This window comes from Sminthopsis crassicaudata, chromosome 6 (genome assembly GCF_048593235.1).
Source record: "Sminthopsis crassicaudata isolate SCR6 chromosome 6, ASM4859323v1, whole genome shotgun sequence".
Lineage (NCBI taxonomy): Eukaryota > Metazoa > Chordata > Mammalia > Dasyuromorphia > Dasyuridae > Sminthopsis > Sminthopsis crassicaudata.
In genome coordinates this window covers 30,685,928-30,711,081 of record NC_133622.1, presented here as the reverse complement: position 1 = coordinate 30,711,081, position 25,154 = coordinate 30,685,928, and the positions used below count along the sequence as shown (strand labels likewise).

General features: G+C 35.3%; 1 long non-coding RNA gene across 4 annotated transcripts in view; it reads right to left on the bottom strand.

Annotated features, from left to right (window-relative positions):
* Positions 1 to 25,154, bottom strand: part of LOC141546112 (uncharacterized) — a 118,674-nt gene that overhangs the window by 47,927 nt on the left and 45,593 nt on the right. Inside the window, exons 3-7 of one of the 4 annotated variants that reach the window (XR_012483240.1) lie at positions 19,861 to 21,086; positions 18,468 to 19,796; positions 16,679 to 16,865; positions 9,303 to 9,432; positions 532 to 636 (exon numbers count right to left, since the gene is read on the bottom strand). This is a non-coding gene — a long non-coding RNA (uncharacterized LOC141546112). The remainder of the gene's footprint in view (positions 1 to 531; positions 637 to 9,302; positions 9,433 to 16,678; positions 16,866 to 18,467; positions 19,797 to 19,860; positions 21,087 to 25,154) is intronic. The other 3 variants (XR_012483239.1, XR_012483242.1, XR_012483241.1) reach the window with 3 other exon arrangements.

The following is a 25,154-nucleotide window of genomic DNA, read 5'->3' as shown; positions in this document are numbered from 1 at the left end:
AGCTTGAACTCTGATTTAATGTTGGGAATGTTGATGATCAGAGAAGCCATGTTGGGAGGGAGGTGGATGGGGCAATAGAAAGACTATTTGAAAACACTTTCTTCATACACTCAGGATTACCTTGGCTCCCAAAGTTCTCATATCTCATTCTTACTAGAATTTCAGCTGTTCCTTTTGTTCTGTCCTTAGGGTGGTGAGGGTGGTGAAGAACAGTGGGTCCAATATCCTCCCCGTGGTTATACTTCTCACCCACTCAATGACAATTGACAGATTTGCTAAGGACGATTGAGCTGTCTCATGGGACGTGTGTGTGTGTGTGTGTGTGTGTGTGTGTGTGTGTGTGTGTGTGTGTAGGAGAAGGCAGAATATTCTAATCTCGCCACTGTCTCTAACTTGCTCTGTGAACTTAAGCAGGTCACCAGCAAGAAAGAACTTAAGTCTCCAGAAATGACTTCCATTTCAGAAGTGGAACTTTCACTTTAGAGCTGCTGAGAGATTAAGAAAATAATCCCAAACACAGAATGTGCTTACCTTAGATTTGGGGAAAGCAGATTTCAAAGAGTTCAGAGAAGCACTCCATGGTCTGGGATGCCACAGGGGAAGTCCAAAAGGATGAGAAGCTCTTCAAAGACAATTCTGACAACACAAATAGTTCCAATGGGACAGGGGAAAAGTGGAGGTGAGAGATAGTTAAGGGAACTGATAGGGCTGGGCAGGAATTTTATTTACCAACTAAGATTTTTTATTTTTTTTAATTTTTAGAATAGATTTTTGTGGATATCTTTTGTTTTTACAAAAAAAGCTAGGATTTCCTCCTGGATCTCTCTCTCTCTCTCTCTCTCTCTCTCTCTCTCTCTCTCTCTCTCTCTCTCTCTCTCTCTCTCTCTCTCTCTCCCCCTCTCTCTCTCCCCCTCTCTCTCTTCCCCTCTCTCTTTCTCTCTCTTCTCTTCTCTCTCCTCTTTTCTCTCTCTTTTCTCTCTCTTTTCTCTCTCTTATCTCTATTCTTTCTCTCTCTCTCTCTCTCTCTCTCTCTCTCTCTCTCTCTCTCTCTCTCTCTCTCTCTCTCTCTCTTCCCCCCTCTCTCCTCCCAGAGACCCATCCCTTATAACAAACTATTTTTTTAAAAAGAAAAGAAAAAAATTCAGCAAACTTATCACTATATTAAAAAAAAAATAGACTTTATGGGAAATTAGGTGGCACAGTGGGGATAGAGCACCAGCTCTGAAGTCAGGAGGACTGGAGTTCAAATTTGATCTCAGACACTTAACACTTCCTAAGACCCTGTGCAAATCACTTAATCCCAAATGCCTCAGGAAAAAAAAAAAAAAAAAAAAAAAAAAAGGTTTTATATGAAATTCTTCACACTCAGCTATGGGTGTGATCTCTGCAAAGGAGCAAAAGAGATTTTCTTTTCACTTTTTATCTGAGAAATAAATTGCTGTTTCCTTATAATTTCACAGCATTTACCATGTCATATTTGAAAGGAACATTTGTAGAAGATAGAAGCAAAAGCAGATAACCAAGATTAGTTTAAAAGAAAAAGACTAGCACAGTGCTATAAGAGTTCAAAATAATGAGAACCAGATTAATTATAGCCCAGAGCACCAAAAGAACTCAGCGACATGATTAACCACTTGTCAGTCATATCTTAAAAATCATATAAATAGGAAAGGTGCTCTAGGATTGTTCTAATTTTCAAAGAAAAGTTAGACTAATTCTTCATGCTATATAGCCTGGTAAATTTGACTTCCATTGTTGGCAACCTTTTAAAATGATTAAAGGGATATTTTGTGAGCACTGGAAATAGAAGTGACAATCACTAATATTCAGCATCAGGCCATCAATGTCTAATCACTCTGAACAAAGGTTCTGAAGTGTGTGTGTGTGTGTGTGTGTGTGTGTGTGTGTGTGTGCATGCGTGCAGTGTATGATGGATCACTCTTCCAGTCAAGTGAAGTCTATGAAACCTTTCATGGAATAATGGTTTTAAATAAATAAAATACATAGAATTTTAAAAATAGCTAAATATATAAAATTGTACTTTTAATATATTTATTTAAATCAATAATACAAAATGGACCCTTGACAAATTAAACTAATAGGTCAGGGGAAAGTCATGGACATGTTTATGTGGAATTCAATAAATTTATAATATTCTTGTGGACAGGATGAAGTCATGGCCTGAATAATTGTATAGTTAGGTAAAATTTCAGAACCAGTAGAATGACCATCATAAAGATTATGTCAATCTGAGTGGGTGTTTCCAGTGGTGTACCACAAAGGTTCCAACCTTGCTCCTATTCTGTTCAGCATTTTTATCAGTGATTTAGATAAAACCCCAGATGTCTTGTATATCAGATTTTTAGATTACGCAAAAACTGAGAGGAATAACAAACACCTTGTATGGCAGAATCTGGCTACAAAAATAACTCAATGAAAGAGAACACTGGGCTGGATCTAGTGGGATTAAATTTAATAGGGATAAATCTAAAGCCCTATATTTGAGCTCAAAATTTAAGTACATAGATATAGATAGGCTAAGGGAGATATGACTCAGCAGGTTTGTTGGATTTTAGGAAAGACATTGACAAGATGAACTTCAGAATAAGGAAAATAAGATCATGAGGGACTATAATTTAGGAAAATAAATTAAGACACTGGTGATGTTTTGACTGCAGAGGACAAGTCTTTGAGTATTGGAAGGGCTCTTACATAGAAGAACCCTTAGTCTTCATTTGAAAAATTGGAATACAGTGATGAAGAGAGCATCTACACCCAAAGAGAGGACTGTGGGAACTGAGTATGGACCACAACACAGTATTCTCACTCTTTTTGTTATGGCTTACTTGTATTTTATTTTTTTTTCTCATTTTTTTCCTTTTTGATTTGATTTTTCTTGTGCAGCAAGATAATTGTATAAATATGTATGCATGTATTGGATTTAACATATTTTTACTATCTTTAACATGTATTGGATTACTTGCTATCTAGGAGAGGGAATGGGACAAGGAGGGGAAAAATTGGAACACTAGATTTTGCAAGGGTTAATGATGAAAAATTATCCATGCATAATTTTTGAAAATTAAAATGCTTTAATTAAAAAAAAGAAAGAAAAAAAGAAAAGTTGGAATACAGTGCTGGCAACTGACAAGAAAAAGAATGTTGGAACCAGAAGGCAATACTAGGGAAAGTGGGGAAAAGTTGCCAGGAAGTGGGAGTTGTGATGATTTGAGGAAATTTTTCTTAACTATTACAGGTATCTAAAATGGCAATGGCTTGCCTTGAGAGAATTCCCCAACCTCCAGAAGTCTTCAAGCATTGGATCATTCAAGCAATGTTATAGAGGGATTTATGTTTCAGGCACTAGTTGGACTAAAGAACACTAGTGGTCTATTCTGATTCTGATCCTTGGCTTTCTCTTTTATAAAATAAGTTTAATAAATAATAACTTATTTGGACTTCTTTTTTGGCATCTAGATGCCATAGTAGAAAGAGCACTAGCCTTTGACCTGAGTCAAATCTAATCTCAGACACTTACTAGTTATATGACCCTGAGCAAGTTACCTCATCCAGTTGCCTCAGTTTCCTCATCTGTTAAATGATTAGGAGAAGGAAATGGCAAACCACTCTATTATCTTTGCCCAAAAAAACCCCCAAACTCCAAATGGGATTACTAAGAGTAGGACATGACTGAACAACAAAGCTTCTTCACAGATCTATATGAAAAGAGAGTAAAATAATAAATATGAAAGGACTTTGAAAATTCTAAAGCATTAAACAAATGTGAGATATTAGTATTAATCACTCTTCTTGCTAGCTTAGGATCTCAAGCCAACCCTTTAGTAATTTTTATTATACTTCCTCTGACCATTGCTCTGGAAAGTTAGTAGTCTATGTTCCAGATGGCTTATTTATTCTCTCAGAAAACATTTGTGCACACATTGATCTTTGTTGTGTAAGGAAAAAGCTCAAATTTGTCAATATTTGTTCAACATATATATCCAATCCCAACAACACACAAGCCTATGACATAGTATTTTTTGCCTTTTTTATGTATTCTTGGGGTTCAGAAGAGTGCCTAGAGCATAGTAAGCACTTCAGAATTGGTTGTTAACTGGGCATTTGCAACTCTCTGAGAAAAAGAAATTTTCTCACCAAAAAGAATTCCAGTTTTGTAGAAGAAAACTTAAAACTGGCTTAAGCCCATAAGCATACAGAATTTGTCAGGTGTCCCCAGGCAAATTCTAATGTTTCCAAAGTTTTTTGGAACCATTGATTTAGTGCAGGAGATGCCCTCAGAAGTCTAGCTGCTCTATTTCACAGAAGAGGAAGCTGAAGTCTTAGGAATTCAAATGACTTCTTCATGGTTACTATGGTGGCTTTAGAGGTGGGATTTGAATTCAAGCCCTTCAACCCCAAAGCTAGAGTCCCACTTCTTTGTTCTCATTAACAGATACTGGCAATTCAATTGCAATGGTGAGATGTTGACCGATGAGTTGTCTTCTGGAGTGGCCCCATTTGGGATTTTCTTGACAAAGACATTGGAGTGATCTGCCATTTTCTTCTCCAGCTCATTTTATAAATGAGGAAACTGAGGCAAACAGGGTGAAATGAGCTGTCCAGGGTCACAAAGCTTGTCAGTGTCTGAAGCCAGATTTGAACATAGAAGGAGGATTCTTCCTCACTCCAGATTTGGAATTCTGTATAATGTTTATTACATGTATTACAACATGAGAGAATGAAGACTTCTATGTAGGATTATTTTGTCTTTGAACCCACAATAAAATCAACATCGTTCCTTTATATGTTTCTCCAAAGAGTCTGTGAGGCTTCTTTCCATTTACCTGCAACTTCTTTATAGCTTTCCATTTCAATCACATCAATAAATATCAATATAGATATGGTTCAGATAGTATGTCAGCTTTTTTTTTTTCTGATTGCTGTTAGCATTCTAACACAATATTGAATAATGTAGTGATAATGGACATCCTTGATTCACCCCTGATTGTATAGGAAAGGCTTCTAATTAATTCCTGTTACAGATAATGCTTGTTCTTAGTTTCAGATAGATACTTATTATTTTAAGGAAAGCTCCATTTATTTCTATGTTTTCTAGTGTTGTTTTTTTTTTTTAATAAGAATGCATACTGTATTTTTTCAAAAGCTTTTTCTGCATCTTTGAGACAATCATAATATTTTTTGTTTTTGTTATGGATATGGCCAATTATGTTAATGGTTTTCTTCATATTAAACCAGGCCTGCTTATCAAGCATATCTTATCAAGAAATTATATATATATATAATGATATGTAAATATACATAATATATCTAATAATACATAAAATATGTATATATAATTATATATATGAATAATTTCTTGAAATTTGATGTCTCAGATTTTTCTTTGTTGATGGCTTTCAGAGTCCAATAATTTTTTCCATTATCTCTCCTCAACCTATTTTCCAAATCAATTATTTCTCCAATGAAATATTTAAATTTTTCTTCTTTTTTTTTATTCATTTGAATTTGTTTTATTGTTTCTTGCTGTCTCTTGGATTCATTAGGTTCCCCTTGCCCAATTCTAATTTTTAATGAATTCTTTTCTTAAGTGAGCTTTTTTACCTCCTTTTCCATTTGTCCAAGTTTACTTTTTAAGGAGTTTTTTTTCTTCAATTAATTTTTGTATCTCTTTTACCATTTGACTAACTCTATTTTTAAACTGTTTTCCTCAGTATTTCTTGTGTCTTCTTTGTTAAACTGTTGACTTCCTTTTATAATTTTCTTGTATCATTCGGATTTCCCCTCCAATTTTTCCTCCACCTTTCTCATTTGACTTTTAAAACTCCTTTTGAGTTCTTTTAGGAATTCTTTTTGGACCTGGGACCAATTTACATTTTCCTTTGAAACTTTGCATGTAGCCATTCTGACTTCATTTTCTTCTGAACTTGTATCTTGCTCTTCCTGTTCCATAGTAACTTTCTATAATCAGGTTCTTCTTTTGCTGTTTGCTCATATTTCAATCTATTTCTTGACCTGTAACTAGTGAAGGGGGAGGGACACTCTCCCAAGCTTTAGGCTTTTCTTGCTGCTATTTTCTTTTCTTTTCTTTTCTTTTTACTTTTTTTTTTTAATTAATTTTATAATTATAAATTTTTGACTATATATGCATGAGTAATTTTTTATAACATTATCCCTTGTATTCATTTTTCCAAATTTTCCCCTCCCTCCCTCTACTCCCTCTCCTAGATGACAGGCAATCCCATACATTTTACATGTGTTACAGTATAACCTAGATACAATATATGTGTGTAAATACCATTTTCTTGTTGCACTTAATTATTAGCTTCCGAAGGTATAAGTAACCTGGGTAGATAGACAGTAGTGCTAACAATTTACATTCAATTCCCAGTGTTCCTTCTCTGGGTATAGTTGTTTCTGTCCATCATTGATCTCTTGCTGCTGTTTTCAGAGCCAGATCTGGAATAGTCTATAGTTTTCTGTTCTTCCAAGATGATCTAATGAGAGATTTGATTACTATTTTCTTATCCTGGGTATGGTCTGTAAGCAACTAAAAGCCCTTGTCTTTGCCCTGGAACTGCAAGTAGGGATCCTGCATCCCTGTGGCCATAAACAGTGGTGAGCTAGTATACTTTTAGTTATAGAATTGTGACCTGGAAATACATATGACTAACATGATAGAGTCCTGCAGCCAGTCCAATAAAGGTCCTCTATAAATTTCTTCTGCCAAGTTGTCACTAATTGTGACTTTGCTAATTATGGGTTGAGAGTTCCTGAAGCTGCTGCGCCACAATTGTCTTCAGGACCTGTGGCCAGCACTCCAGCATAGTCTGCACTGGGTTCTAGGTTCATCTGCAACCCTGCTGAACCAGATGTTTCCTGCTAATCTCCTACATTGTCCTAAACTGGAAAATTGTTTCTCCCCAATTTTTTTGTGGGTTCTGCTGCTCTAAGATTCCATTTGAGGCATTATTTTTATTTGGAGGGAATTCAGGAAGGCTCAGGCAAGTCATGGCCTTTTCTCCCCCACCTTGGCTTTTCCCTTAAATTTATATCTTAAAATAAAATTTGGCCACTAATTTCTTTAAAATTTAATTTATCACTTTTGTTTTGTATCTTTTGTTTAGCAAATAAAGTGCATTTTTAAATTGAGTAATAAATGTTAGTCTCAAATTTAATTAGTTAACTAATTAGACTACCTGGCCCATGGAGTAAATCCTAATGAAATGTATTGTGCATGCCCAGGATTAAATCTCTAATATTATGACCCTGAACACTTTAAATGTTTATATCTTTTGGGAATATCTACCTAGATATTTAAGAACCATTTTTCATTACTCTTGCTTTTCTTTGTCCATCCCAGTTTGGGGGCACAACAATCACATCTGTGATTAACACAACAGGACTGGAGCAGTAACCCACATTATTAAATCAGCCACTTTGCTTTAGTCAGCAGTTTTCAGTGAGTAAAAGAATTTTATTAAGTACATTCCAGATCGGCTTACAGAATAAAACAAGCCATTCACAACTGTCCTTAACAGAAAACCATTTTTAAAAGGTCTAATTTTCTTCTGTAATTAAGGCTTGCTGCTGTTCAACCCTCCTTGCTCACTAAAAATAAATTGGAAAAAATGTTGAAACACAACCAGTGGAATCTTGCAAAAAGAGAGAATTAGACCTATGACTAAAAACCAATGGAGTTTCCCAAGCTTTCAGATCTCCTATTTTTTTAATCTTTGATGATTCATGAAGAAATGTCTTGGAAATGGTTTGATAAAAGGGTCTGAGTGTTCTCTTATTCTTCCCCTTTCTCCTCCCCCTTCGCCTTCTACCTAGAAGACTCAGCTTTCATTACATTTGTACAACATACTCGCTATCATCATTATCACTGTTGTGTAATCTGACCATGAAAATTAGCAAGTGAAGAAATTAAAGCCTGACAAAAGAAATCAGTTTATAGGGAAATTAAATTTGGAAACATGGCTTCCTTAATTGCTACTTTAATAATACATATGTTTTGTACAGGATCAGATGCACAACCTATCTTTTCTGAGATGGGCTGATGGAGTTTTTTAGGTTGATAAAACATATCATTCGTTCATTCATTTGCTAATTTATTTGCCTATTACTCTCTGCTTATTTGCAGCTCTCTGCAAGTCTGATGTAACCCAATAACCAACTATAGAAAAGAAAAGTATTGCCTTTTCAGAGGTTTATAAGGATCAAATGAGTCAGGTGTGTGTGTGTGGACTGGGGGAGGGAGCAAATTCAGACTCCAGTGCTGATAATTAGCAAGAAGTGGAATGTTGAAATCTGAGCATAAATCGACTTGCACACACCTGTATGTGGCAGAGTTCAGGGCACCCAGAGCAAGTTGAAATATGAGTTCAGTTAGGAAATGCCTCTACAAGTTTGCTCTTTGTTAGAAAAAAAATCAAGTAAAACAGACTAATCAAGAGATAAGTGCAGCTTCGAAATTAGGGAACACAGAAGTCAACTCTTACAAATTCTCAGGAACCCTCTTGGCTAATGTCTTCACCCACAAAGCTGTGCCAGAGGGTGAGCCATACAACTGTAAATGTCATGGGCAAAGAGGGATGACTGCCTTCTGAAGCATTTTCTATTACAAACTAAAGACGTTTCCTTCCTCCCTGCCCCAACAAAGAAATAAATTTGCTCAGAAAAATCCTCCCTGATTACCAAAAAGTAGAATTTAAAAGTCCACATTAGAAAAACTATGGGAACAGAATAGGAATGGTTCAAATGATTTCTAATTTCCTATCATACTAGAATACATTTCCCTTTCTGTTCATTTAAAGAATATAGAATAGGAATGGTTCCAATGGATAGATGGATGGAACCATTCCTATTCTATATTCTCTAAATGAACAGAAAGGGAAATGTATTCTAGTATGATAGGAGATCGGCACTACTAAATCATTTATATATAAAAAAGGGGACACAGTTGTACTACTTTGTAACAGGCATTTTGAGAAGTTTTTATTGTTGCTGCTGAAGATACTACAGAGAGCAGTAAAACTATTCAATTTACATTTTTCCTACATTTTCTATAAACTATGTTTTCTCTCCTTTTCTTTACTACATGGTTGGATTTGGGGCTTATGATTATTAGAAAAATCAAAATTTCCCCAATTCTACATAAGAAATTTAGAGTCAAGGAGCAAAATTCATGAAGTCATCTGTTAGGCCATATGAACAAGTTCATTCTTTTTCTGCCATGTATTTGAACTCCAAACTCTATCAACTCAGTGGTTTCCATCTACCTCTTGCACTGTGAAAGTCCATCAGGTCCATAGTTCTTGACTGTATTGGCAACCATATGTAATTTCCATGGCCCTCAGGATGATGATTTTTTTGAAGGAGAATAGGAGTCTGTCTCCCAACACTGGAAATCTAAAAAAGAGAGAAGACCAAAAAGATCTGCTATCTCACCGTAATAGACCAATGAAGTGGAAGAGTCCATCCAACAAGACTATCTGACAATCAATCTGATGAACTGTCTCTTTTCAACAATGAGGTGATTCAAACCAATTCAAATTGTTCAGTGATGAAGAGAGCCATCTCACCCGGAAAGAGGCCTATGGGAATTGAGTGTGGACCACAACAAAACATTTCATGCTTTTGTTGTTTGCTTGCATTTTGTTTTCTTTCTCAATTTTTTTCCTTCATGATCCAATTTTTCTTGTGCAGCAAGATAATTGTATAAATATGCATACATATATTGGATTTGACATATATTTTAATATGTTTAATATGTATTGGATTACCTGTCAACTAGGGGAGGGTGTGGAGGGAAGGAGGGGATAACTTGGAATAGAAGGCTTTGCAAGGGTCATTGTTGAAAAATTATCTATTAAAATGTTTTGTAAATAAAAAGCTTTAAAAGAAATTTTAAAATAATAAAAAATAAAAACACAGTAAATGCAAGTTGCAAGTGTAAATATTTAAAGTAATAGTCTACATTAAAATGAGTTTCAAAGTTGAAAAAACAAAACAAAAAAGAGTCCATCTTCCCAGCATCCTAGCTAATCATCTTGGGACATCCCAGTTCCATGGAACAAAATCAAGAGTCATCCTCTGTTCTTCAAACAAACTGCCAAATGGGCGTACTCACATTCCTCATTCAGTGAGGCTCATCAGATGACCTTAAAGGTTCATATACACACACATACACACATACACACACACACACCCTGCAAGTTCATCAAGGGAACTAAGTTCATCAAACTAATGGAGAAACTCCTTTTATTAAAGCTCTCATGCTTTCATACTTGGAAAGAATTGGAATATCATTATGGTAACAATAGGAATATACTTTTCCATTATCTCTATCAAGAAAGATTCTTCTGCATTGTTCTATGAAAAACTTAAAGAATTTCTATAAATAGGAGGAACAAGAAAAGGAAGAGAAAGAAATTATTCAAAATTCAATTCAGCAGTTGTCAGCAATATTTCATTTTCTCTCTTTAAAAAGAAGCAGATCAAGAGAAATGCAAAAAATACCACTAGACACCTCTCAGATTGGCTAAGATGACAGGAAAAGATAATGATGAATGTTGGAGAGGATGTGGGAAAACTGGGAAACTGATACATTGTTGGTGGAGTTGTGAAAGAATCCAACTATTCTGGAGAGCAATTTGGATCTATGCTGAAAGGGTTATAAAGCTATATACCATTTGTTCCAGCAGTGTTTCAACTGGGATTATATCCCAAAAAGATCTTAAAGGAGGAAAAGGGACCCATGTATGCAAAAGTGTTTGTGGCAGCTCTTTTTGTAGTGGCTAGAAACTGGAAGATGAATGGATGTCCATCAATTGGAGAATGGTTGGGCAAATTATGGTATAAGAATGTTATGGAATATTATTGCTCTGTAAGAAATGACAGCAGGATTATTTCAGAAAGTCCTGGAGAGACTTACAGGAACTGATGCTGAGTGAAATGAGCAGGACCAGGAGATCATTGTACACTGCAGCAACAAGAATATACGACGATCAATTCTGATGGACATGGCTCTTCTCAACAGAGGATGATTGAGGTCTGTTGTAATGATCTTGTGATGGAGAGAGCCATCTGCACCCAGAGAGAGGACTGTGGAAACTGAGTGTGGATCATGACAGAGCATTTTCACTCTTTTTGTTATTTGCTTACATTTTGTTTTCTTTCTCATTTTTTAATTTGATTTTATTTTTCTTGTGCAGCAAGATAATTATAAAAATATTTTTGTACATATTATATTTAACATATATTTTTACCATGTTTAACACACACAAAAAAAGAGGCAGATCAGAGGTGTCAAAAATGGCTGGTGATATTGTTGGGGCAGGAATAAGATAAAAGAACAACTGGAAAATATTTAAAATAATTAAATAAAAACATGATAGACCATAGATAATGTTAATATGTGATTTTTCTAAGTCAATATTCAGGGGCGGGGATCCTCATGTATGGTTTAGTGGTCTCTTTCCATTTAAATCTGACATCATTCTTAATGGTGACTAGTTCAAAAAACCTCATGATTTAGGTACTTATGTGTATATGGGCAATCCCTGAGTCACTCCAACTTGCACCCACACTTGTAGTTTGAGATTCACAGAAGGCAGATTGACTATTTACTCTTCCCAAGAACTAGGGGTGACCCTAAGAACCTGAATTTCTAGTACTATTGATCCTGAGCATTTACCAGCATATTCTTTCCATTAATAAGGACTCAGTCAATTGAGTCGAGTTGCTTTTCGAAAAGGAATTTGCTAAGAAAGTTCAGCAAGAACAATAGTTATAAAAATATTCTCCTCCCCTACCAAACTAAATCTAGGACACCCTCTCCCACCAACACACAGAGAATCTATAAAGAAGGTTAAATTACCCATGCACATGTTTTGTAAATAAAAAGCTTTAATTTAAAAAAAAAAAAAAAAAAAAAAAAGATTAGATACGAATTTAAAGTGAAAAGGTAATGAGAAACATGGACCAAAAACATGTGGCAAAGGATTAACTCTCAACTCCTTCTTACTGGAAATATTTCTTTCACTTTGTCAAGTGACAATTCCAAGGAACTAATGATGAAATATATTATCTTCCTCCAGAGAAAAAACTGATACTGTTTGAATACTGATGGAAGCATGCTATTTTTCACTTTCTCTCTCTCATTCTTTTTTTTTTTATTAGAGTATTTTTGTACAAAATGACTAATATGGAAATGTTTTATACAATTATATATGTACAATCTATATCTGATTGCTTACCATGGCAGGTGGGGGTGGGAAGGAAAGAAGGGTGAAAGGCAGAGGATGTGAAACTCAAAACTCTTCCAAAAAAACCCAAAAGTTAAAAACTTGTTTTAATGTATATGGGGGGATTATTTTTATTATACATTTATATGCATTTGTTATAAAGCAAAAATAAATTTTTCCAAATGCAAAGAACAGAAAAAGAGGTTTGAATAATATACCTCAGATCTCTATTCAAAAAGCCTTTTAAAAACATATGCTAAATTTAACACAATATTTACAACATTGCTTGTCTGTGTTCCCTCAGGAAGTCTAAGAATCTCCTTCTGTTCACTTTTGTGTATTTTTTTTTAATATAAATCATTTTATTTTCAAAACACATGCATAAAACTACAAAAAACTTTCCACACAAATAAAGTCAGATCTAAACAACTGGAAAAATATCAAGTGCTCTTGGATAGGTCGAACAAATATGATAAAGATAATAATACTCCCTAAACTAATCTATTTATTTAGTGCTATACCTATCAAACTTCCAAGAAATTATTTTACTGACCTAGAAAAAATAACAACAAAATTCATTTGGAAGAATAAAAGGTCAAGAATTTCAAAAAGCAAATGAAGATGGCCTAGCTGTACTAGATTTAAACTACATTATAAAAAGTGGTCATCAAAACCATTTGGTATTGGCTAAGAAATAGACTAGTTGATCAGTGGAATAGGTTAGGTTCACAGGACAAAATAGTCAATAACTATAGCAATCTAATGTTTGACAAACCTCCAAACCCCAGTTTCTGGGATAAGTATTCACTATGTGACAAAAACTGCTGGGAAAATTGGAAACTAGTATGTCAGAAAAAATAGGCATTGACTCATACCTAACCTTATACCAAGATAAGGTCGAAATGGGTTCATGATTTAGGCATAAAGAATGACATTATAATCAAATTTGAAAAATATACGATAGTTTACCTCTCAGATTTGTGGAGGAGGAAGGAATTTGTGACCAAATTCTTAGATTTCCTGAGGGAACACAGCAAGCAATGTTGTAAATATTGTGTTAAATTTAGCATATGCTTTTAAAAGGCTGTTGGAATAGAGATTTGGGATATATTATTCAATCTTCTTTTTTCTGTTCTTTGCATATGGAAAAATTTGTTTTTGCTTTATTACAAATGCATATAAATATATAATGAAAATAAAAGAAAATTTTATATTATATATATGTGTACATATATATACATATAAATTTTTCTTTTATTTTTATCACATATATCATATATCATATATGCACAAGAAAAATCAGACCAAAAAAGAAAAAAAAAACTGAGAAAGAAAACAAAATGTAAGCAAACAACAACAACAAAAAGAGAAAAATGGTATGTTGTGGTCCATCCTTAGTTCCCACAGTTCTTTCTCTAGGTGCAGATGTCTCTCTTCATCACAAGATCATTGGAACTGGCCTGAATCATCTCACTGTTGAATTTCTTCTCAACATTTGTTGCCATAACTTGTTCAGCCTTTCTTCAACTGATGGGCATCCACTCAGTTTCCAACATATAGAACTATGTGGGTAACATATAGAAATGCCAATGATTTATGTGGATTTATTTTAATTCCTACAACTTTGCTAAAGTTATTAATAGTTTTTTTAATTGATTCTCTAAATATACCATCATATCATCTGCAAGGAGTGATAGTTTTGTTTTCTTATAGCCTAATTCCTTCAATTTCTTTTTCTTCTCTTTTTGCTTAAGTTAGCATTTTTAGTACAGCATTGATTAATAGTGGTGATAATGAACGTCTGAGTTTCACCCTAATCTTATTGGGAATGCTTTCAACTTATCCCCATTACATATAAGCTTGCTGATGGGTTTAGACAAATGCTAATTATTATATTAAGGAAAACTCCATTTATTCTCATGTTTTCTAGTGTTTTTATTAGAAATAAATATTGTGTTTTGTCAAATGAAAAGTTGTTTTCCTTTACAATATTGCTATATTTATATAAATTATTGTCTTTCAGAATAATCATTTTCAATTCAGTCTAACCCTTTGTGACCCCATTTGGGGTTTTCTTGACAGTTACTGGAGTGTTTTGCCTTTTCTTTCTCCAACTCATTTTATAGATGGGGAAACTAAGGCAAGCAGGATTAAGTGATTTGCCAAGGTCACACAGCTAACAAGTGTCTGAAACCAGATTTAAATTCAGGAAAATTAGTCTTCCTCACCCAGCACTCTATCCATTGTCCCACCTGGATGGCTCTATTTAATTTACTATATATCAATTATATATATTAATATATATATAATATTTATATAAATACATCAGTTACTATATACCAATTCTCTGAATTATTCTCTGAAGTATTGTCTTTGCTTTGATCATTTCTAATGAGATAATAACATTCCCTTGCATTCACATACCATTCTACTTTGCTTACTCTGTTTAACCATTATCTAATGAATAGTCTCCCTTAGACTTTATTTATATTCTTTTTAATCTCCCCTTTAAAATCAGGAAGTTTGTTTTCCTCATGGCTATTTGCTCTTAGTATTATTATACATTTTAATCCTTACCCTTGTTCCTTTTTATTTCCCTATTGAGTTTGATACATTTCTACACCAAATTATGTATTTGTGTGTGTTCAGCCCCACTTTGTCTGGTTCAGATAAGCATGAAGTTCATCTGTTGCCCATTTCCCCAACTCTTTCTTCCATATTTGTACATATTTATTCTGATGCACCTCTATATTAGAAATAGAAAGTTTTGCTTCTGTCTTCCTCCTTTATATTGTATTTCTCCTTTTACCCTGCGTATTCTTCCCTTCTTAAAACCTTTAAAACAGAACCAATTTCCTTTTTGGAATATCTGGGTTTTTTGTTATTTAATTCTTCTATACCTTTTGAAGATTATAAAATTTGGAGGACATACCTTTCTTTTTCTCTCCTCCTAAAATATTAGCATTGTATCTTCATACAGATCCTTTCGTTTGTTCAAATAAATGACCTTTCTAGATTTCTCTGGACTCTCTTGTTTGTGCTACTCACTTTTGTTCTTTTCATCAGAAACAATTTAAAGTCCTCTTTTCCATTAAAGATCAATTCCTGCCCTGCCACTTCATCCCCCACAGGATAATCCTTAGATTTTCAAAATAAGTTTTCCTAAATTCTAAACCAATATATTTTTTTTTTTTTTTTTTGCCTTTTGGATTATTGTAGTCAAGCCTCTTATTTATAGTAGAAGGTCCTGTTTGATCTGGACTGTGATTCCTTGGCATTTGAAGTGCTTCTTTGTGGATATTTGTAATATATATTTTGTTTGACATAGGTGCTCTGTATTTGGACTGTGGCATTTCCAAGCCTTTTCCTATTACTGAACCTTTCAAAAAGTGATTAATAGATTCTTTTTGCTTAATTTTGCCCTTTTCTTCTAATAGATTTGGTCAGTTTTCATTTATGATTTTTTTTTTTAAAATCATGACTGTCAGGGATTGTTAAATTATATCTTTTTAATGTTTTTTCAGGTCAGTTGTCTTTGATGTTAGTTAAAATACTTTCCAACTATTTTTCCAATCTTTTGATTTTGTTCTAATTGTTTTTGTTGTCTCATGAAATTATTGATTTCTTTTCAGTTTATCTTAATTTTTAGGGATTATGTTACTTGAGGAAAGGTTTACCACTTTCCTTTCTAAATTGTTTATTCTCTTTCCAATTCTATCCTCCAGAGATTTTCTTTCTTCCTTATATCTCTTGGTTCATTCATTCTGCAATGTAGCCATTACAGAAAATAATTTTATTCCATTAAGTCTCTTCTAAGAACTGTTGATGCAGAACTGTCTTTGAATAATTATTTATATTATTTGGGCTTTTCTTTCTTTTATTTAACTCTCCAACCTTAGTTCCTGAATTGGAGCTTTGTCTCCCTGATGTTCTTTTAGGTGGGGGGTTAGCCCTGCTTGGACTCCCCTTGTCACCTGAGGTGGAAGAAAATATCTTCCACCTCCAGAGGTAAGTGCTCCTCAGTATTGGAGTTTTGAGTACTGTAATTTAAAAAGCAAATTGAACATAACAGAGATTCACATTTTCATAGTAATTCTCTTTTTCTGTTCTATTTTGGAAATAGAATTTTTATAAAATTCGGAATGAAAAAGATGTGAGACAAAAAACCGCATTAATTTGGATATAAAATGAACTAAAATTACATTTTCCCTCTACTTTGGTGGGACGTGACTGAAACTGAAAAATGCAGGTAGTTGTGGTCTGATTGTACATGCACATGGACTTTTTCTTTCAGACTATTTCATTAGATCATGGTGACCATGCCCTTAGCTTCAACTCTATTTAGGGGACAGAGATAAGGAGGCTAGGCAACAGGTCAGTAAGTTTGAACTAGAGTATGAAGAATTTACCTAAAATCAATGGTCACGTGGAACTGATAGACTTTTGCTTGACTTGCTCTTTTAGCTTCAATTTGAAAATATTTTAGATTTCTGCTCTTCTCCTCTTCCTCCTTCTCATCCTCTTCTTCCTACTGGTGTATTGATATGCTTGCCAATTTTTTTTAGCAAATTTTCTTGGGTTTTGCTGCTTATAAGTCTACATAATTTGTTAGATATAAGAGGAAGTAAAGAATTTCCAGGGAAACAAAGACAATAAAACCAGAGAGAATATTTAGAACCTGGGAACAACAGATAAAACAAGTTCTACCCCCACCCCCATTACACTTAAAAAAGCTTCCACAATTTTAGAAAAAGATAGAAATCATCCAGGCTTTGAGTAAAATTATCCAAGATAGAGGTGTTTGAACAAAGAATCTCCATTGAGACTCTTGATTTTCGTAGAGTCTTTAAGAACACCAATTATTTGATCTAGGCTTCTATGGGACCAGAACTTCTAGTATGTCAATTCAACAAGTATTAGGCACAAAAATTATGGGTAACTAAAGCCAGCTTTCAGAATAGACATAGTCAAACTTGTACCTTAATAATATTCCAATTTCAGAAGAAAACAGATTAGTAGGAACAAGCAATAGCAAAATTGTGATGATCAACTGTGATAGGCTCAGCTCTTCTCAGCAATTCCTATAAACTTTGGATGGAAATGCCATCCATTAAATTCCAATTTATTGAATTCCAACTATCTGAATGACTGCCTGTCTATCTAGTTTTCTATTACACAGGCTGGAAGCAAACTGTTTACACACCAAGTGAAGATGTTTGTATTTTATACTAAAAGCAAAAAGGAATTAATAAAAAGAAAAGAAAAAAATTTTTTGAGTGACAATCAGTAACATGCTTTAAGAACATGATTTTGGCCACTGTATGGAAGATGAATTGACGAGTGAAGGGATTCATAGCAAGCCCAATTAAGAGGACACTATAATAGATTACTTTGTCTCAGGCATTGAAGTATAAATAAGAATAAAAAAAAATAATAAAGACCAAAACAATCCCTACTATCAGTGACACAGCTAAACCAATCTACTTAGTGAATACTCAGTTCTCCCCCTTCCCTTGCTATTACATTTCCAGTCGCCAAGTCTCCCAGTTCTACTTCCGCAGCATTTCTGGTGTCTGTCCCCCTTTTTCACTGACATACCATCACCCTGATCCAGATTTTTATTACCTCTTCACTTCCAATTCATCCTCCATATGGTTGCCAAAATCATATTCCTTTTAATTAAAGTCTTTTTTTTTTTTTAATTTTCAAAACATATGCATGGATAATTTTTCAACATTAACCTTCACAAAATCTTGTGTTCCATTGCCTGTCATCAAGGGGAGGGAGTAGAGGGAGGGAGGGGATAATTTGGAAAAATGAATACAAGGGATAATGTTATAAAAAAAAAAAATTACTCCTGCATATATATTGTCAAAAAATTATAAATAAATAACATTTTAAAAATAAAATAAAATAAAATCTTGTGTTCCAATTTTCCTCCTCTTTCCCTCTTCCCCCACTCCCTCCCCTAGATGGCAAGTTATTCAATAATCACATTACTTTTTAAAAACATTTTTAATAATAGCTTTTTGTTTTCAAAACACATGCAAAGATAGTTTTCAACATTCACCCTTGCAAAACCTTATGTTCCAAATTTTTTCTCCCTCTTCTCTATACAGTAAGTAATCCAATATATGTGAAACATATGCAATTCTTCTATACATATTTCCACAATTAGCTGAAGCAAACTATTTTCACCTTTTTTTCTTATTCCTTTCTCATGGCTTTCCCCTTTTGTTCTGATTTTTCTCTCCCAACATGACTTATACAGAGATATCTAAAAAAAATGAATGTAAATATATCACCTAAAAAATAAAATTAATAATAATAATAGATTATAAACAAAACCTACACATAGTCAATAGACATTTATTTAGTTAGTTCCTATTCTGTGCAAGCCATTATGCTGAAGATATAAAGTCATAGAAAAGACATATAATATCTGTTCTCCAAGCCTTTACAACCAAACAGAGGAGCATATGTATCAAAGAAAAGGGTGATGAGTACAAAGAAGAAATACAGGAATTTCAGGAGAGATCTTTTCCCTATGGAGAGTTCCAGAACAGCATCAAGGAGTACATTACACTTGAATTAAAGGAAGAGCGGACTTGGTGAGAGATTAAGAATAGGGGGCAGCCGGGCGGCACTGCAGTGGATACAGCTCTGATTCTGGAGTCAGGAGGATCTGAATTCAAATTCAGACTCAGACACTTCCTAGCTGTGGGCAATTGCCTCCAAAAAAAGACAATAGTTAAGTCTTAAATAGGTACAGCAGATGAAAAAACAAACAAGGGTTCACACGCCACAATGAAATAGTTTCTACCACGATGACAAATGCTGGTGACTAAAACTGTGTAACTTCCTGAATCACATCAGGCACCCCCAAAAAGCAAACCCCTCAGGGAGCTCTAACCTTCCTCATTTTGTCCAGGAAAATATCTTGACCCGGGGAGTTTTTCATTTTTATGATGTATAATTCATAAGTTGGCTGTAAAGACACTTCCAAAAAGGAGAGTTATTAAAATATTTTGAATTCTGGCAGCAGAGCTGAAATAATTGTGTCCTGATCTCCTGAAGTGTCTACTTTGAAGAACAGTTCTCTAAAGATCTCTAAGGTCTGGATAACTGTGTTTGATTATTGATTATTAGGTGGTACAGTGGATAGGGCACTGGCTTCAAATTCAAAATCCAGCTTCAGATACTTTCTGGCTAAGTGATCCTTGATCACTTAAGCCTGCTTGCCTCAGTTTCTTCATCTGTAAAATGAGTTGAAGAAGGAAATAGCAAACCATTTCAGGATCTCTGTCAAGAAAACCCCAAATGGGGAAAACTACTCAACAACAACGACAAGAACACAGATGGACACAGATGAAAAAGCACCAGAGAAATTCCTGACAGCAGTGACCACACAGGCTAATGGCACTGGAAGGCTCTTCCACTATTCTTGCTATTGCTCACTGGGATGCCACATCGTGGCAGTTCTGGGGCCAGGCTAGAAAAATCAGCCGCAGCACCCTGAGCCTCCTTCTTTTGAGTGTGCTGGCTAATTATACCCCTGGCAACATGAGAACATAGGGAAATTTAATCTTACTTCTGCACCCCTGAGGTTCAGGTCCTGCTACATCCCTGGGGTCCTGGTCCTGCTGCACACCTGAAATTCTAGTCCTGCTATACCCCTAGGGTCCTCATCCTGCTGCACATCTGGGGTTCCAGTCCTGCTATATCCCTAGAGTCCAGTCCTGCTGCACCACTGCTGTTCTGGTTCTGCTGCACCCCTAGGGTCCTCATCCTGCTGCACCCCTGGGGTTCCCATCCTGCTATACCCTTAGGGTCTTGGTCCTGCTGCACCCCTGGGGTTCAGGTCCTGCTTCTTGCTGCTAACCCCTTCTGACAACACTTGCAAGGGGACATGTGGTCAGGCTGGCATCTTCAGGCACTCTGAGAGTAGAAATAAACTGAAATGAAAGGGCCACAGGGGCAGAGTTGGTAGCGGTTGGTTGCTAAGGAGATGGGGAAGACAGCTGGTCAAGTAGGCTGGGAAGAACTGGTGGATTGGAGGGTTGATTTGGGTCAAGGAACGGGATAGGATCAGACGCCCCTCTTGACAGCATGAAGGCACGGAGGTCTGGAAGCCAAGGATCCAGAAAGGGAGATGGAAGGATGCCAGAGATAAACATTACCCAGGTTGCAGGTTTGCCCACGGCCCTGGGAGAAGTTCCTCTGTCATTGAATCTCATCACCATGCTTTACCTTTGGCATATAAACAGAGTTAAGGTTTCCCATGCTTTGGTTGAGGTATCCAGGTCTGTTTGGAAGACTTCCTGCTCTAACCTCCTCTAGCTCAGGCTCTCCAGACTGGACAAGTTCAGTCTAGCTTCTACATACAGTTCAACTCAGTGCCTCCCTAAGCAAACCTACCCCTCTGGTATGGGGAGGAAGAAGAGAAAAAGGAACCGGGAAAAGGAAGAAAAATGGGTGGGGAGAACAGGGGCAGACAAAGATGGGAGAGAAGAGGAAAGTATTCTAATTGGCTCGTTTTCCATGGGATTAACAGTTTATTTGAGCCAATAGAGAACTGAATGTGCTGCGCTACAACTTCAATTTTTGCTCCTGGTTTTGTGTGTGTGTGTATGTTTAAAATACTCATAGTACTTTAAACAATTCTTCTTCAAATGACATGTTTTCCAAGTCTCTTCGTCGATGGTCCTCCTCAGTTTACAGCAGCATCTCTTTCAAAATGTGATCTCAGAAGTAAAGCCAACAATGGTCCAGGTCTGATCTGATCAGCGGAGATTTCTGTGGAATCCCGACTGCTTCCTATGGTTCGGACATAAAAAGAAGCTGAAATGTAGAGGACCTTTTTTCAAAAACTGACGGACTATTGGACCATGTTGATTTCATTGCTAACCAAAATCCTTAAACATTTTTCATATTGACTACTTCCAAATAAGGTATTTCACATATCTATAAATTATTTTGATTTCCTCTTTGGAAAACTGCCCGTTCAAAATCTTTTGATGATTTATCATTTGGGGAATGACTCATATTTATGTAGATTTGATTAAGTTTTTTATGAGACCTTTATTTGAGAAACTGTCTATAAAATTGTTTCCCCGATATTTTGCTTTCCTTCTGATCTTATCCATGTGATACCTAACTTTGATCTTCTTCTCTCAAACAAGGTATTTTTCAACCTGGACTAGGGTAGTTTTTTTTTTTTTTTAATCCATGTGTAGGACTTAAAAATTTCCCTCTGTTAACTTTAATCATTCTGGTTTCAATCCAGCATTCCAGTCTATTGAGGTCATTTTGAATCTTGTTTCTGTCATCCATCATTGTAATGAGTTCTTCTAACCCTGTGTCATCCGTAAATGTGAAAAGCTCATCTTTTGGGTTTTATTCTAAGGAACTGATGAAAATGCTGAGTCTATTTCAGCTGGGGCACTTAAGGAAGTAAAGAAGGGGTTACTTTAGCTGGTCAATCAGCTGGGTCACCAAAAACTGGTGTTTGAAGGTATTTCCCTGCAAAAACTTACAATGAGGCAGGCCCAGGTAAGAGTCTGGTGGTAATGGAAAATAGGGCTGTGTTAGTATAAACACTTGGAGTGTTTCTTCTTGGTTTCTTCCCCTGATGTGCTGACACACTGGGAAGGTAGCCAGGGGGACACCTGTACTATAACCTTTCTGGTAAGTGTGCTGTCTCTGCCTGGTTTTAGGCCCTAGAATCAGGATCTATTAAATAATTCATGAATTACCTTACCCTTCCTCAAAGTATCCAAGGAGGACTTCTGACATTTCTTCCCGTCCTCTAGAATATTTCTTAATCTAGGGTCTGTGAACTCGCCTTTTCTTTCTTAAACTTTTTTGATAACTGTGGTTAGAATTGTGTAATTCTAAATGCCTTATTTTGTGCATTTAAAACTGTTATTCTAGCATCAGCCCTGAAGTCAGCAGGACCTGAGTTCAAAACTGACCTCAGACACTTAACACTTCCTAACTGTGTGACCTTGGGCAAGTCACTTAACCCCAATTACCTCAGGGGGGAAAAAAATGTTATTTGAAAAGGAATCCATAAAGGGTTCCAGGCTTCCAAAGGGACCTATAACAGAAAAATAATGTTGGGAAGCCCTGCAATAAGGTCATGAATGAATTATTTGCAATGTATAGTGTTATGGACTTCAGTATTCCATTTCTTCCCACAAGACTCCCAAATATACTCTGAGCCAGGTTAAAATGGGAAATATTTAACAAAATAAATTAAAATGCAATAAAGCATTTTAAGCCCAAATTGAGCACTACTGCACTAGGAGCCTCCCTCCATATTGATAAAGATACACTAATCAACACCCTTTGGATTGCAAGCTGAACCTGGTAACCTAACAGCATTATCACTGTCCCTCAGCTTCCTGACCTCTAAAAAGGGGATAATGTTTTCATTGCTTAATTTACAGGGGACTGTTAGGGGAGAATGCTTTGGAGCGTTTAAAGCACCAGACAAATGGCATTCATTATAATTCTTGTTCTTATTATCTTCATCCAGCCCACAATTGATTATTTTGTCCATAATATTATGAAAAAAATGAGAATAGACTTTTGCTGTGATCAACACATATGACTTCAACTGCAGTCTCCTGGTCTACTAACCTAATAATTCTGTCATCAAAAAGCAAATGAATTTAGTTCTGAGTTTCTTCGCAAATGGAATTTTGTCAGGGATTGATATCGAGCTGAGTAGTTTGTGGATTTCAGAATTCAGTGAAAACTGGGCCAGCATTCATTTGCTTTTCTCTCTTATCTTCTGGTGTTTCTCTCATATTTATGATTTCTTAACAGTTCCCGACACTGTGAGATTCCTTGCAATTTCCCTTGGCACTTGGGCATAGAATATGTCTGATTTGGGGAATCTGAACTTATGTAAAATAGCCAGGAGCTCCCTATTAGCACCTGTCTTGGGCTAGAGTTCCCACTTCATGTTGTATGTTACACTCTTTCTCATTGAAACATCGACCAGATGATTTTAAAGCCCCTTCAACTATAAATTCTATGATCAATGATTTCAGAGAAAGAGCTGAATGATTCTACCTTGTCTCATCTGTGGACATTACACTCTCATCTTATTATACTTCACTCACCAGTCAACATCTTCCCTAAGCTACTTCCTTATAAGTTTTCTTGCTTCAAACCACTTTTTTTTTTTTTTAATCCTTTTTATTGTCCTAAACTTTCCACCAGGATTTTTTTCACAAGACTCATTGCATTCTGAATCTTAGCTTTCCTGACATCATTCTTCCTGGTTTTTGTATTCATGCCTGGTTATATGACCCTCCTTCTCACCTTTTTATATATAGATTTTTAGAATATGATCTCATGAAAAAGTCAAACTGATTTCTTTAGATCTTAAATCTTGCCCTTTTCTTACTCTTTGGAATTTTTTTGCTATAAATTCAAATCTCCCAAACTTTTAAAAGGAAGTAGATTTTAACCTTCATTTATAAACTTCTCTCCAAAATACAGAAACAAAATAAATATACATAGCTCTTGTTTGCCTTGAATATAAAGTCACTTGGCCATGAGGATAATTTGCTTTTTATTGGTTATGCTGAAAACTAATACAATAAAAAATTTTATTAGTTAAAAGTGAGGGCAATTGATAGTCTCCCTTTTGAACTTTGGGATATTATCTCTCAACCTTTCAAATCTTGGTCCTGGAACCATTTAATGTCTGGAATGATTTTTACAAATGAATGGCTATTGATCAGAAGTTGATGACAGTGTTTATCTGGAGAACACTGTATGTTATTGATTGAAGATTCTCCAGAAACTTGGCTTATACTAGTCCTTTCTGGAGTCATTGAGGGACTGAGGGATATAAAAACCTCTATTGTATTTATCAAGATTATGGCTTGAGTCAAAGACCCTAAGGTTCTTGTTCAAAAACTGCACGTGTTTTTGCCATTTCCATGTCTGGGACAATACATAGGTGCCTCTTCATCCATGTCTTATTCTTCTTTGGTGGGAAACTTTTGTTCTTGGGAAAACAGGCAGGTTTGGTAAAACAGGAGATAGAGTGTTGAATTTGGAATTGGAAAAACCTGAATTCAAATTCAGCCTCAGATACTAGCTGTGTAACCCTGGGCAGGTCACTAAGCTCTGTCTCCCTTAGCATTTTCATATGTAAAATGGGAATAATAAGGACATCTGCTTCCCATGGTTATAATGAGGATTAAATGAGATATTTGTAAAGAATTTTGTAAACTTTATAAATGCTAGCTATTATTATTATTATTATTATAATTTAAAAGTGTTCCTCATGACTCTTTCCAACAATGAGATGACTGAGGCCATTTCCAATGATCTTGTGATGAAGGGAGCCATCTACACCCAGAGTAGGAACTGAGTGTGGATCACAACACAGCATTTTCACTCTTTCTGTTGTTGACTTGCCTTTAGTTTTCTTACTCATTTTCTTTCCTTCTTGATCTGATTTTTCTTGTGCAGCGAGAATTGTATATATTTGCACATAATGGATTTAACGTATATTTTAACATGTATAACATATATTGGATTGCTTGCCATTTAGAGGAGGGGGTGAAGAGAAGGAGGGGAAAATCTGAAACGCAGGGCTATGCAAGGGTCAATATTGAAAAATTATGTGTGCAAATGTTTTGAAATAAAAAGCTTTAAAAATAAAAATAATTTAAATGTTCCCTTTTTTATCTGCAAAGATTTCTCAGAAAGCTCCCATAACTAATTTCATTAATAGGGTAGGTAAAGAAGCCAAATTTAATTTACGGATCAACTTTATACAGATGTGTTAGAATCTACATCGGGCATCTTTCTATCTTCTGATCTATTCCCTGAATCTGCTTCTGAAAAACTTCCCAT